This window comes from Pollicipes pollicipes, unplaced genomic scaffold (assembly GCF_011947565.3).
Source record: "Pollicipes pollicipes isolate AB1234 unplaced genomic scaffold, Ppol_2.1 Scaffold_4002;HRSCAF=4701_pilon_pilon_pilon, whole genome shotgun sequence".
NCBI classification, from domain to species: Eukaryota; Metazoa; Arthropoda; class Thecostraca; order Pollicipedomorpha; family Pollicipedidae; genus Pollicipes; species Pollicipes pollicipes.
The window spans coordinates 14688838-14700164 of record NW_023596420.1 but is presented as its reverse complement, the minus strand read 5'-3'; positions in this window follow the sequence as shown (position 1 = coordinate 14700164).

The window sequence follows — 11327 nt, the reverse complement described above, 5'->3', positions numbered from 1 at the left end:
AGTCAGGTATTGTCTCCAGAAGTGTGAACATTGCAGAGGTAGGCACCTCATTCTGTTCTGCTATAAGTACCTGACTGACTTGAAGGGCAGGAGTGGCCCTCATGATGTGAGTCCAGGTGTTCCTTCTGATACACGGGGCCCACTGCTGAGCCAGCTATCCTTGTGTCATTGTCATGCGTGCCACCCAGACAGTGCCGTGTCTTGCCTACTTCTGATACACGGGGCCCACTGCTGAGCCAGCTATCCTGGTGTCATTGTCATGTGTGCCACCCAGACAGTGCCGTGTCTTGCCTACTTCTGATACACGGGGCCCACTGCTGAGACAGCTATCCTTGTGTCATTGTCATGCGTGCCACCCAGACAGTGCCGTGTCTTGCCTACTTCTGATACACGGGGCCCACTGCTGAGACAGCTATCCTTGTGTCATTGTCATGCGTGCCACCCAGACAGTGCCGTGTCTTGCCTACAGCTCGTGTTATGGTGAAGGGTAGGGAAGGGACAGTTGAAGCCATCCTAGTGTTCGATGCTGGCAGCAATAGTAGCTACATCAGTCAGTATCTCGTGTGCAGGGTGGGCCCAGAGTGGGTTGGATCTGAGAGGAGCACACTTTGTGCATTTGGAGGTGACAAGTCCAACACATGTAAGCGTAACATGTATCAGACTGAGGTGCCAATGTTGCTGTGCCCAACTCAGTTTGTTTGAAAGGAATAGAAATACCTGTAATTTGTGCCCCTCTGCAGCGTCCTCAAGTACCTGAGGAGGCTATCCTCTCATTTGCTGTCGTGGACCTAGCTGATGGGAAGTCCAGCTTTGAGGGACCTAGCCGACGGGAGGCCCAGCTCTGAGGGATCTAGCCGATGGGAGGCCCAGCTCTGAGGGACCTAGCCGACGGGAGGCCCAGCTCTGAGCACCGCTTGTCTGTGGATCTCCTTGTCGGGCTGGACCCGGTATTGGCAGCTGCCGCAGGATAGAATGATTCGCACCTCATCTGCCTGAAATGATGTAACCCAGGAGACGGTTTTAGGATGGGTTGTCTCCGGCACAGTAACCAGTAAGATGGCTCAGTCGTCTTGTTAACTCCCCTCGCTAAATGATATGTCGGATAGGGTCTTCCGCAACTTGTGGGATTTGGAGGCCATCGGTGTTCATGACGAGGATGGTGGCCAGGATTCTGTTCTCACAGATTTCAACCCCTCAGGTTGTAAGAAAGACGGGCGCCGTGAGGTAGCCCTACCGTGGAAGAAAGATGGCCTTGATTTGAAGGATAACCGTGGATCTGCAAAGACAGTGTTATCCGGGCTCTTGTGTAGGTTTGATAAGGACCCTCAGCACAGGGATAGATAAGGTGCAGTGCTGCAGGCAATGGAACAGGCTGGGGTGATCGAAGAGGTTCCGGGCAGGGAGATGGACAGCTTTTATGCTATCTTCTACCTACCCCACCGTCCCGTAGTAAAGAAAAGCAGCACAAGCACCGAGGTGCGTCCTGTGTTCGACGCGTCATCAGTGGGCCCCACCGGGGTGTCGTTAAATAATTGTTTGGAGGTGGGCCCATGCATGTTGCCAACTCTTGTTGACATACTTTGCCAATTCAGGCGCTGACGATATTCCCTGACTGCGGGCATTTCCAGGGCGATTCTGCAGGTCCAGCTGCGAAGGGAGCATAGACATGTTCATCGGTTCCTGGTGGCGAGACGGAAGGATCCGTACCATGCGGTTCCTGTGCGCACAAGTTGGTATCTGCAGCAGTAGTTTCCTTCTTTCTGCGACCATCCGCCACCACCAGTCGCAGCACACACCGTCTCCGTCGATTGCGGATCTGTCGGAAAACTTCCATGTGGATGACTATTTGCCTGGTGCTGACATTGAAAGTGACGCATGCGCTAAGCTGAGGGAGGGGCAAGCAGTGATGTTGGATGCAGGAATGACTCTGACAAGGTGTTATTCCAACAGCCCTGCCGTGTTCGATGATGTGCATGGCGTGATATCCGCGGAAGGCGGATCATCAAGGTCCTGGGGGTTCGCTGGACTCCTGATCATGACGTGTTTTCTGTTGATGACGTTCACTTGCCTACTGATATCATCCCCACGAAGCGAGTGGCGCTCAGTGTCATAGCCAAACTGTATGATCCCCTCGGGTTAATCACGCAGTCTGTTACGGTGGCCAAGCGGCTATTCCAGGAGGTCGGCAGCCCGGCCTGACATGGGACGAACCGTTACCGGACGACATGAACGCGACCTTCTCTCAGTGGCTCAGGGGGCTTGACTCGCTCAAAGGGCTCGAGATCCCACGCTGCTTCGCCGATAGATCTCGGGACGATGGAGAAGGGGTTGAGTTGCACGCCTTTGTGGACGCTTCCCCGAAAGGGTACGGCGCGGCAGCGTGCCTGCGCGCTATATTGCCTGATAAGTCCTTTGCCGTCTCTCTTTTTATGGCTTAAGGTTGGGTGACTCCCGTGAAAAACGTCACTTTCCCAGGCTCGAGCTAATCGGAAGCCTGATGGCTGCGCGCCTGCTGGTGTTTTTGAGACAGGTGCTGAGGCTGCATGATAGCATGACTTTCCACTGCTGGACGGATTCCATGGTTGCTCTGGGGTGGATCCGTGGGGATCCGCAGAGGTGGGAACTGCTCGTTTCCAACGGCGTGTGTGAGATCCAGAGGCTGACCAGCCCGTCCAGTTGGTCGTTCGTAGCGGGAGACGAGAGCCCCGCGGCACGTCAGCGGATCGCCTCAGAAGCTCCCAGCTGTGGCCGAAAGGTCCCGACTGGCTGTCATCTGCTGCGGGTCGGCCTCCGCCGCTGGTTTGCGGTGGCGGATCTGAACGGGATGTGAACCTTCCGGAGCAAGAGGCAGCGCTGCTGTCCGCGAGTGAGACCCGACTTTGCCGTTTGACGTAAGCGTTGGTGCCCTCTCTCTCTGTTAGGCTGCACATGTAGCGACTTGGGTCAGGAGGTTAATTTTTAACCGCTGCAGCCCTTGAACGGCGACGGTCAGATCTGCCCTCTGATGAACTGACACATGCCAGGACGGCTCTGCTGGGGGACGCTCGGCGAATGGCGTTACAGGAGGAGGTGAAAGCCCTGAAGGAGGGGGGGGGGGGGGAATCGGTGCTGAAACGCCATATAACCCCTCTTTTGGGCATATAACCCCTCATGATGGACTGATTCGCATTCAAGGGAAACTTCATTTGTTCGCCTTGGCGTATGAGGCCAAACACCCCAGTTTGTTGCCAAAAGAGCGTGTGTTAGAGTTGATGGCTAAAGATCAGCACTTGCAGACGAGCCATGCCCGTGGCTCCACTCTGGTTACTGCCGTAAAGGAACATATTGGATTGTGGGCTTGCGCTGTCTGGCAAAAAGGGTGAAACGCAGCTGTGTGACCTGTCAGCGGCAGGACGCCCGCAGCTGTAATGAGCCGACAACTCTGTTTCCTGAGGGCGGAGCCACTCAGGCGTCTCCACAGAGCCACTCAGGCGTCTCCGCAGAGCGGTTCACAGCGTCACCGCAGAGCCACTCAGGCGTCTCCGCAGAGCCACTCAGGCGTCTCCGCAGAGCCACTCAGGCGTCTCCGCAGAGCCACTCAGGCGTCTCCGCAGAGCCACTCAGACGTCTCCGCAGAGCCACTCAGGCGTCTCCGCAGAGCCACTCAGGCGTCTCCGCACAGCCACTCAGGCGTCTCCGCAGAGCCACTCAGGCGTCTCCGCACAGCCACTCAGACGTCTCCGCTGAGCCACTCAGGCGTCTCCGCAGAGCCACTCAGGCGTCTCCGCAGAGCCACTCAGGCGTCTCCGCAGAGCCACTCAGACGTCTCCGCAGAGCCACTCAGGCGTCTCCGCACAGCAACTCAGGCGTCACCGCTTGCCGCGACGGGAGTTGACCACGCCGACCCGGTGTTTTGTGTTGACTTTCCGGCTAATAAATTTTACGTTACGTTGTTCACCTGTGCAGTCGCGCACACTTTCTACCTTGCATTGGTTGATTCTTTGTCTCAGGAACAGTTCATACTAGTATTGCGGCGGCTCACAGCGAGGAGAGGCATGCAGTCAGTCACATATTCAGATAACTGGAAACGTTTCTGAGCGCTGACGAGCTGCTGCAAAACTTCTCTGGGCATTTGGCTCCCCGCTGGAAGCTGATGGGGCCTCGTTCCCCATGGTGGGGAGGCTGGTGGGAAAGACGGGTCAGGTCGGTCAAATCGGGCCTCAGAAAGTCGCCTGGAACGCGCCGCCTCACTGGGCCGATTTAGAAGCAGTCCTGTTTGATTTCGAGGCAGGCGCCAATTGCCTCCTGTTGACCTTCATTGGTAATGGAGGAGACTGTGCAAACCCACTCACCCCGAGCCATTTTTTTGATTGGCCATGGTGCGGAATTCCAGGCGAAGATCGTGGGGGATCCCGAAGCCGTGTCCACTTAACTGCTGCCTGAAATGACCAGAGCTTGTGAAAGACGAGTGAATAGGTTTTGGTCAGTTTCGGCGACGGGGTACCTCCGAAACCTACCGCCGTCGGTGAGGAAATTTTCATCTGGCGGCAAGCTCGTGTTGGGTTCGACAGCCCAATTGCGCGAGGACAGCACTCCAAGGATGAAATGAGTGACTTGGGTGGTCACTAAATTGTACCCAGACAGAGCCAGTGTAGTCAGGTCGGCGGAGGTCCATACGAGCGGGGGTCCTTGCACACGTGCGATCCGACGCCTCCATAATTTGGAGTTGGGACCCGATCCTCCGACGTTTCATGTTTGAACGTGAATGTTTGCACAGTGGGTCCTGGTAACTTACTGCTACGATGTCATTAACGGATGTGTGAGGCGGTGAGGTTGAAATGCGTCACGTTTGCAAAAAATTATGCTCAATTGTTAGTTAAAAGTACCGTATTTGCGTCATGTCGTTTGTGTTTGGAGTAGTTCCTACTGCAGAAGTGGGGAGAATGTTCTGGAAAACAACCGATGGTGTTGAGCTGGAGTAGGATAGATGGCGCCGGGCTCGGGTTGTAATGTGGAGGCCTTGATACCGCGGTTTGGTCCTGTCTCGTATCTCGTAGCAAATGCGTCGTAAGATTATGAACTGCCAGTGTAAGATGTTTTTCATTATTATGTTATTGGTGAATCATTTGATGATCATTAGAACCAAACTGGTGATAATTTGGTGATAATTTAGTATGTTTGCACGCGCGATGCATCGTTCTCTTTCGCCACTAAGTTGGCGGGCTCGTTGTCATAGTGGCAGTCGCGGCTTTGGTTGGTTGTCCTGGTGATCGGTGCTGAATGGGCAATAAGATCAATGCCGAGAAGAAGTTTGTTGATTTCCCGAACAAGTACAGCCTAAACTGAGAACAGTCACCAGGCCCACTTGGGAACGGCCGACGCGAGTGTGACGCCGGACCGTTTGCTGAGCTCAGAGGGCCATATACGAGTCGCACAGCTCCCTCAAGAGTGGCTCGTTAGCCACTATTCAGACTCGGAGTGGGCCTATGTAAAGAACTCGCATGCCGCGACCACACATCGGTGCCCAGAGGTCCGGCCTGGGCGCGTGGTGCGGCAGCAGCTCGACCAAAAACAGACCCAGGCGGATAGGCGACGTGGCATGGCCCCGTACGCTGCACGTAGTGCTCACATTCGTAAACGTGCTGATCATTTGACATATCGGAGCTCCCGCTTAATAGGTTTATTACTATCAGTTTAAGGCTATCTTAATACTGGACATTTATCGTAATCCACTTAATCTATGCTGTTTTGATTAATGGATCTTGAGAAAATCCAATGTTGGTTAACTGATTTGAACGTCAAGAAATTCAACTGGATTGAACGTCGGGTCGAAAGTGAATACAACACAGCATTCTGTTCGGTTTACGCATCCCAGTAATCTCAAAGCATTGGAGAATCCTATTCAGAACTGCTTACTTTGATGATCATAAGGAATCAGGTAGCCCAACTCTATATTCATGTGAATTCACGTTGGCTGCGGCATAAAGCGTGCTCAACGGTGCTGTGAACTGGGACCCAGGGAAGGGAAAAGTGTACATTTTGTCGCCGAACAAATTTCTGGGGAAACACTGCCTCCGTTAGCGTAATGCGATATCATATGACAAAATGGTCATTAAGTCCATGCCCAGTAGCGTCATCAGGAATCAGCCTGTCACCGGAAGTCTCTTTCGTCCTCTCAATTTTCAATATCGGAGGCGGGAGGGTAGGCGATGCGTCCCCCCCCCCCCCCCTCCTCCTGCTTCGGTTTTCTGAGGATGCCACTGCGGCATATTGTCTCGCTCACATCTTTAAAGCCTCTGGGGCATCCATTGCACGCGTGTTTACACCAAAAAATGCCCCCAGCAATTTTGTTTCGGAGTAGCGATGTTTTTGTTAGCACTGCAAGACGATTAAAGACCGGCGGGTGCGGCGGTCGGCCAGCGACGATTCTGCGGACTGCGCGGGGAGGGTTGGCACTGTTACGTGAACGAGGCGGCAAGCGACGGTTCTGCGGACCGCGCAGGGAGGGTTGGCACTGCGACATGTACGAAACCCTACATTATCAACATAGATTCCAAACAGATAAAACTACATGCCATTCTACTCATGATTAAACAAGGGACACACCTATTTATGTTCCATGTCCCTACCCTGCATTTTGGTATATATCAACGTCCATAGCTGACGGCTGGCTTTCAGGAAAATTTGAACTTCGACTTGGTCTAGTGGAGTCAGTTAGCAACAGGAGCTTTCATACCTATCACGAGATCTTGTTAAAGACAGCCATCCGTTTGTTTTTTTTTTTTTGCGAGGCTTTACCTTTTTTAGTTTGCAAACATCAGTAATCCCCAACCACCAGCCCGAGTTACAAAAACCAATGGATCAGGATAAGGGTTTAAATCGTTGGCCGCCATCTTTTTTATCTATTTTTGTGTACGCTAGAGTAAAAATCTACACTTCAGATCACGAAAGCGTCAGCTGCTACAGCAGAATGGCACATTTCAATACCAGCATCCGAACAATGGTAGGAATTCAATGAACAAGTCAAAATTGCTCTTTTCATGCAAGTAGTATGCAAATCTAAGGATATCTGCGATGTTTGTCATGTATAATGTCGGAATATCAATTCAAATGAATTTATATTTCTGGGGCCCTACCCAGCATCTATGTTGGGTTGGGCCTCCTCGATGCTGAATCCTTCCCCAACCCCAATTCTAGCGGGACAACTACCAAAAATATGAAAAAAGCTAACTATAACACAAACCATCTCCTTTAGACTTTATTTATTGACCATGGTCCATGGGCCTGATTCAGCTTCCTCTAATCAAGCCAAAAAGGTAGCTCCTGTCATTATGCCGCCACCACACAAACTAAATTGATTTCTACTATTAATGTAGGCTGCATGTAGGTAGGTTGTCTGCCTTCAAGCCAGTACTTAATACAGTGATTATGGTTATTGTTCGTTCGAGACCATTCTACGATTCAAGGTTAGCAAAAACAGTTATGAAATATCCATTTTCGCATCCATGCAATGTCATGCTCACAAGTGCCAAGAAAATATGCATGTGAATGAGCAGTGCGAAATCAATGTCTTTCAAACCTTTCCTGTTACAGAAGGGGTACTATCATCAGGAAATAGCCAACGCTGTTCTCACAGACAATCAACTGGCAACCTTTCACTGACCTCATCGGACAGTTGGACTACAATACCACAAAACCTCCTGCTATTTGAAGTGAAGCTCTTGGCGAAGGGAGAGTTTGCAATGAAACTTTTACACTGGCCCCCACCCCTCCTCATTGTCAATATTTGCCACACCACTTCACTCTTCACTTTCATCTCCTTGCCATGGCCTACATCATTGGCTATCATATAAATTTCCAGCAACCAAGGTTTATGTAATCAAAAGGTTGAGCTGTGAATAATTGTTTAAATGGTATCAAAACATTGATGAAGCAACTGTATTTAAAGCACGGGCATAATATTTGAAGGTAGGTTAATGAGCAGTGAGAAATTGTGCACTGTTCCCCAAAATATAGATGTCTCCCAGATTAGCGCTCTTCTTCACAAACTTACTGGAAGGGATGGAGCTCTGAACTGAATAAAAAGTAGGAACACCCCTGATTTGAAGATCTATGCGACTGGTAACCATTCTCAATAAGGACAAGAGCAAAAATGGCATAAATTGGCATTTCCGAACTATTACCACCTTCTGTTATTTCCCTTCATGAGGGATGCCATCAGACTTCAACATTAAACCCACGAGTCTTTTCAAGGGGAAAAGGTTGATCGCTTGTGACTGCTTTAGTGAGTCAACAGCCTTTTCGGTGCCTTGAAAAGGCGGTTTGGACAATGACAGGCCAATTTCTGCCTTGATCGGATCATCCCGTCGACTTGCCCTGAACTGTTAATGCCTCTCGTCGCTGAGGACAGGATGATGCGCGGCACCGCCAAACGAGGTAAGCAAGGTCAAAAATCAAACTTTAGGTAGGTATTCATAACACTGCAATGCGAATGCCACTTGCAAAGATGTAGTACATCGAAAGTCACCGCCCAACTCTTATCAGTCGCATCGCAACGATTGTAAAACGCCCTTGCGGCCCGATGAATCTCCATGTCTAGTTTGTTTCAATATTTTAAGTATTTTATACTGCCTAATTCGGGCCACCGAGGGCCGGTTGTTAAAAACAGCGAATCGGCCGACCGGCCGAGCTAAAGGACATGCATTGATTTGTCGCCGACCTGTCACAGAGTTGGCCAACCAAAGGAAAATCATGGGATATATTTGTAGCCGGGTTGGAATGTAACCTAGAAAATATACCATGGTGCCGTAGAATACGGTAAAGAGTCGGTAGAGAGTACGGTAACAATTCGGTAGAGAGTACGGCAAAGAGTAAGGAAACGTTTGCTGCTGTTACGTGACGAAATGCGTTACCATGGAGGCATAATATCTATGTATGGAGACCTCATGTTATGCTGTGCATAGTGCCATGTATTATTGTGTCGTGGCCGTCGCCAACATTTGCTGTCCAACATTTTTTTTTGCCCCAAGCTTCGCGTGAATATATACATTTTTGTCGCCGACCTTATCCACCACATCGGAGGGTTTCGTCACCCCTGCTGGGGCCATTTCATACAAAGAGATAAGATACGACTATCGACGAAGGCATCAAAACAAAGCCCTTTGGTTTGGCACACAAAATATAACAAACACAACGTAAGGGACTTACCCCCCCCCATATATATATATATATATATATATATATATATATATATATATATATATACAAAACATGTTTTGCACAAAATTACTCAGATATTCATCGCTTCTTACATTCTAACGTTTCGAGATCCTATCTCATCGTCGGAGAAGACCGAATGGCACAAGAAATAAGTTTTGAGTTTTAAAGGATAAAAACTTGCGCACTCCTGTTGGAAAACATCTTTTGGTTCTTAGAACATAAATAGGGCGTAACTAATTGAAGTAAGGTAGAATCCCATTTTCACTCTGATAAATGTAAGAAACATTCATAATGGGAACACTACAAAGGCACAATGAGAACACTATTGCCGCGATCACATCAATAGTGCTCACCGCCCACCACCTGGTAATTCAAGAGTTGTGCAAGAATTTATCTGTCTGTTTAGGGCCGGGGAAGTTCGTTAATGAATATTCTTTCCCAAAGTTGAAGGCGTTTTCTGTCATTGTACGTCAGTGAAATGTCGTAAAATGTAATATATATATATATATATATATATATATATATATATAAAGTGTTTATTGATCACACAATAAACACAATTTCTGTCAAGCTTCGCGTCGTTAGCTGCGACGAAATTTAGAGCCTAAGCCAGAGGCGTTGCCCCCATACCACACACTCGCCGCAGCAGCCACCCAACCTCCCCGACCACGGCGTCCACGGGCCGCTCCCGGCCGACGCTGGCATCGACACCGATGATCACCGGACGGCCCCGTCGATACCGACGGCCGTTAGACGTGCACCCCCGGCTGCGGCGCACAGCCATGAACGCCAGCTGGCTGGTAGCATCAAGCGCAATAAGTGGCGCGAGGTCTCACAAGGATCTCGCAGCAGCGCCCCACAAAGACGCTATCCTGGAACAACGGTGAGCTCGGCGAGCGGCCTCGTGACCAAGGAACGTGGCGGAGACTTTGTAAAAAAGAGAAAGAAGCAGCAGCAGCGTCACTACCGAAACACTCGTAATTTGACAGTGACCTACTACATGATGACGCACCGGGTTCTATTCATCATCACGCTCAGTAGAAATACGATTTGGTTTGCACGCTTTTGTGCCGAGTGGCTTATGAACTCCATCTAACTTTCCCGTAAAGTTGGCTTAATTAAGTTCTCCTGATCAGACGGCGCGATGGGCGCCGTCATTATTTCCCCACAACTTGATCGTGATTGTTCATAACGATGCGATGAAGGCTCATCAGAGGCTGCCCAGAGGTTCCCAGACACTTTTTCTCTCACCGTTTGCACGAACGCCTTGATCGCGAGCCGAGGCCGCAGTCCGAGCGAGTGCAGGCAAGCAACCACCCATACACTTTGTAGCTTCAGCGGCCCGGCCCAGCTAACAACGCTTTTCTGAAGCTTATATCTTAACAACCACTCATCGCGTCGGCGCCGTGTTCTCAGCAGCAGGCAGCACAAGTCTTTTAAAGGAGTGATATTTCATATATATATATATATATATATATATATATATAAATAATTATTATTTTAGTGATATGTGATATTTTCAACGCACTAAGAGGCTCCCGTTTGATCAACGGACGATTTGCGGCGGCGTCGCAAAGCACCAGCTCGCTTTGCATTCAGTTAGCACAAAGACAACGCAGAATTTTCGAATCGTAAAAACGAAAGGATGCGGGTCCAAACCGGGTTTGCTCAGCGACTAGACGCTACAGTCATGCGAAGGCAACGCATCTGGCGGGAGGAGGGGGGGGGGGGGGGGAGGGCAGAAAACGTTCAGTCGTCTAGACAACAGTCTGAGTCCATTTGTGCTGCGTACATGGGTCCTTCCATTTTCATACGTCCTTAAGGATGCCAGATCTCAACAACCAGAGCAGATGAAATCATCAAACCAACCGCGCAGTGCAGGCCAATGAGCTGGCGTTATCCCGCTGCCGGATTTAACAGCCGCGTGACCCATAGGCTTGCCAGTAATCGGCCTGAAAACAGTCGATATCACCCTGTCCGGAACCATCTAGAGTAGCATAAAACTGTGATACATTTGAACATGAAACTACGCAGGCGTATATCCCTGTTAACTATGATCAATATTCAGCCGAAATATTCGCGCCTTCTGCAAAACTTTGGATACCTGTGACTAAAGCGCAGGTCTTTGT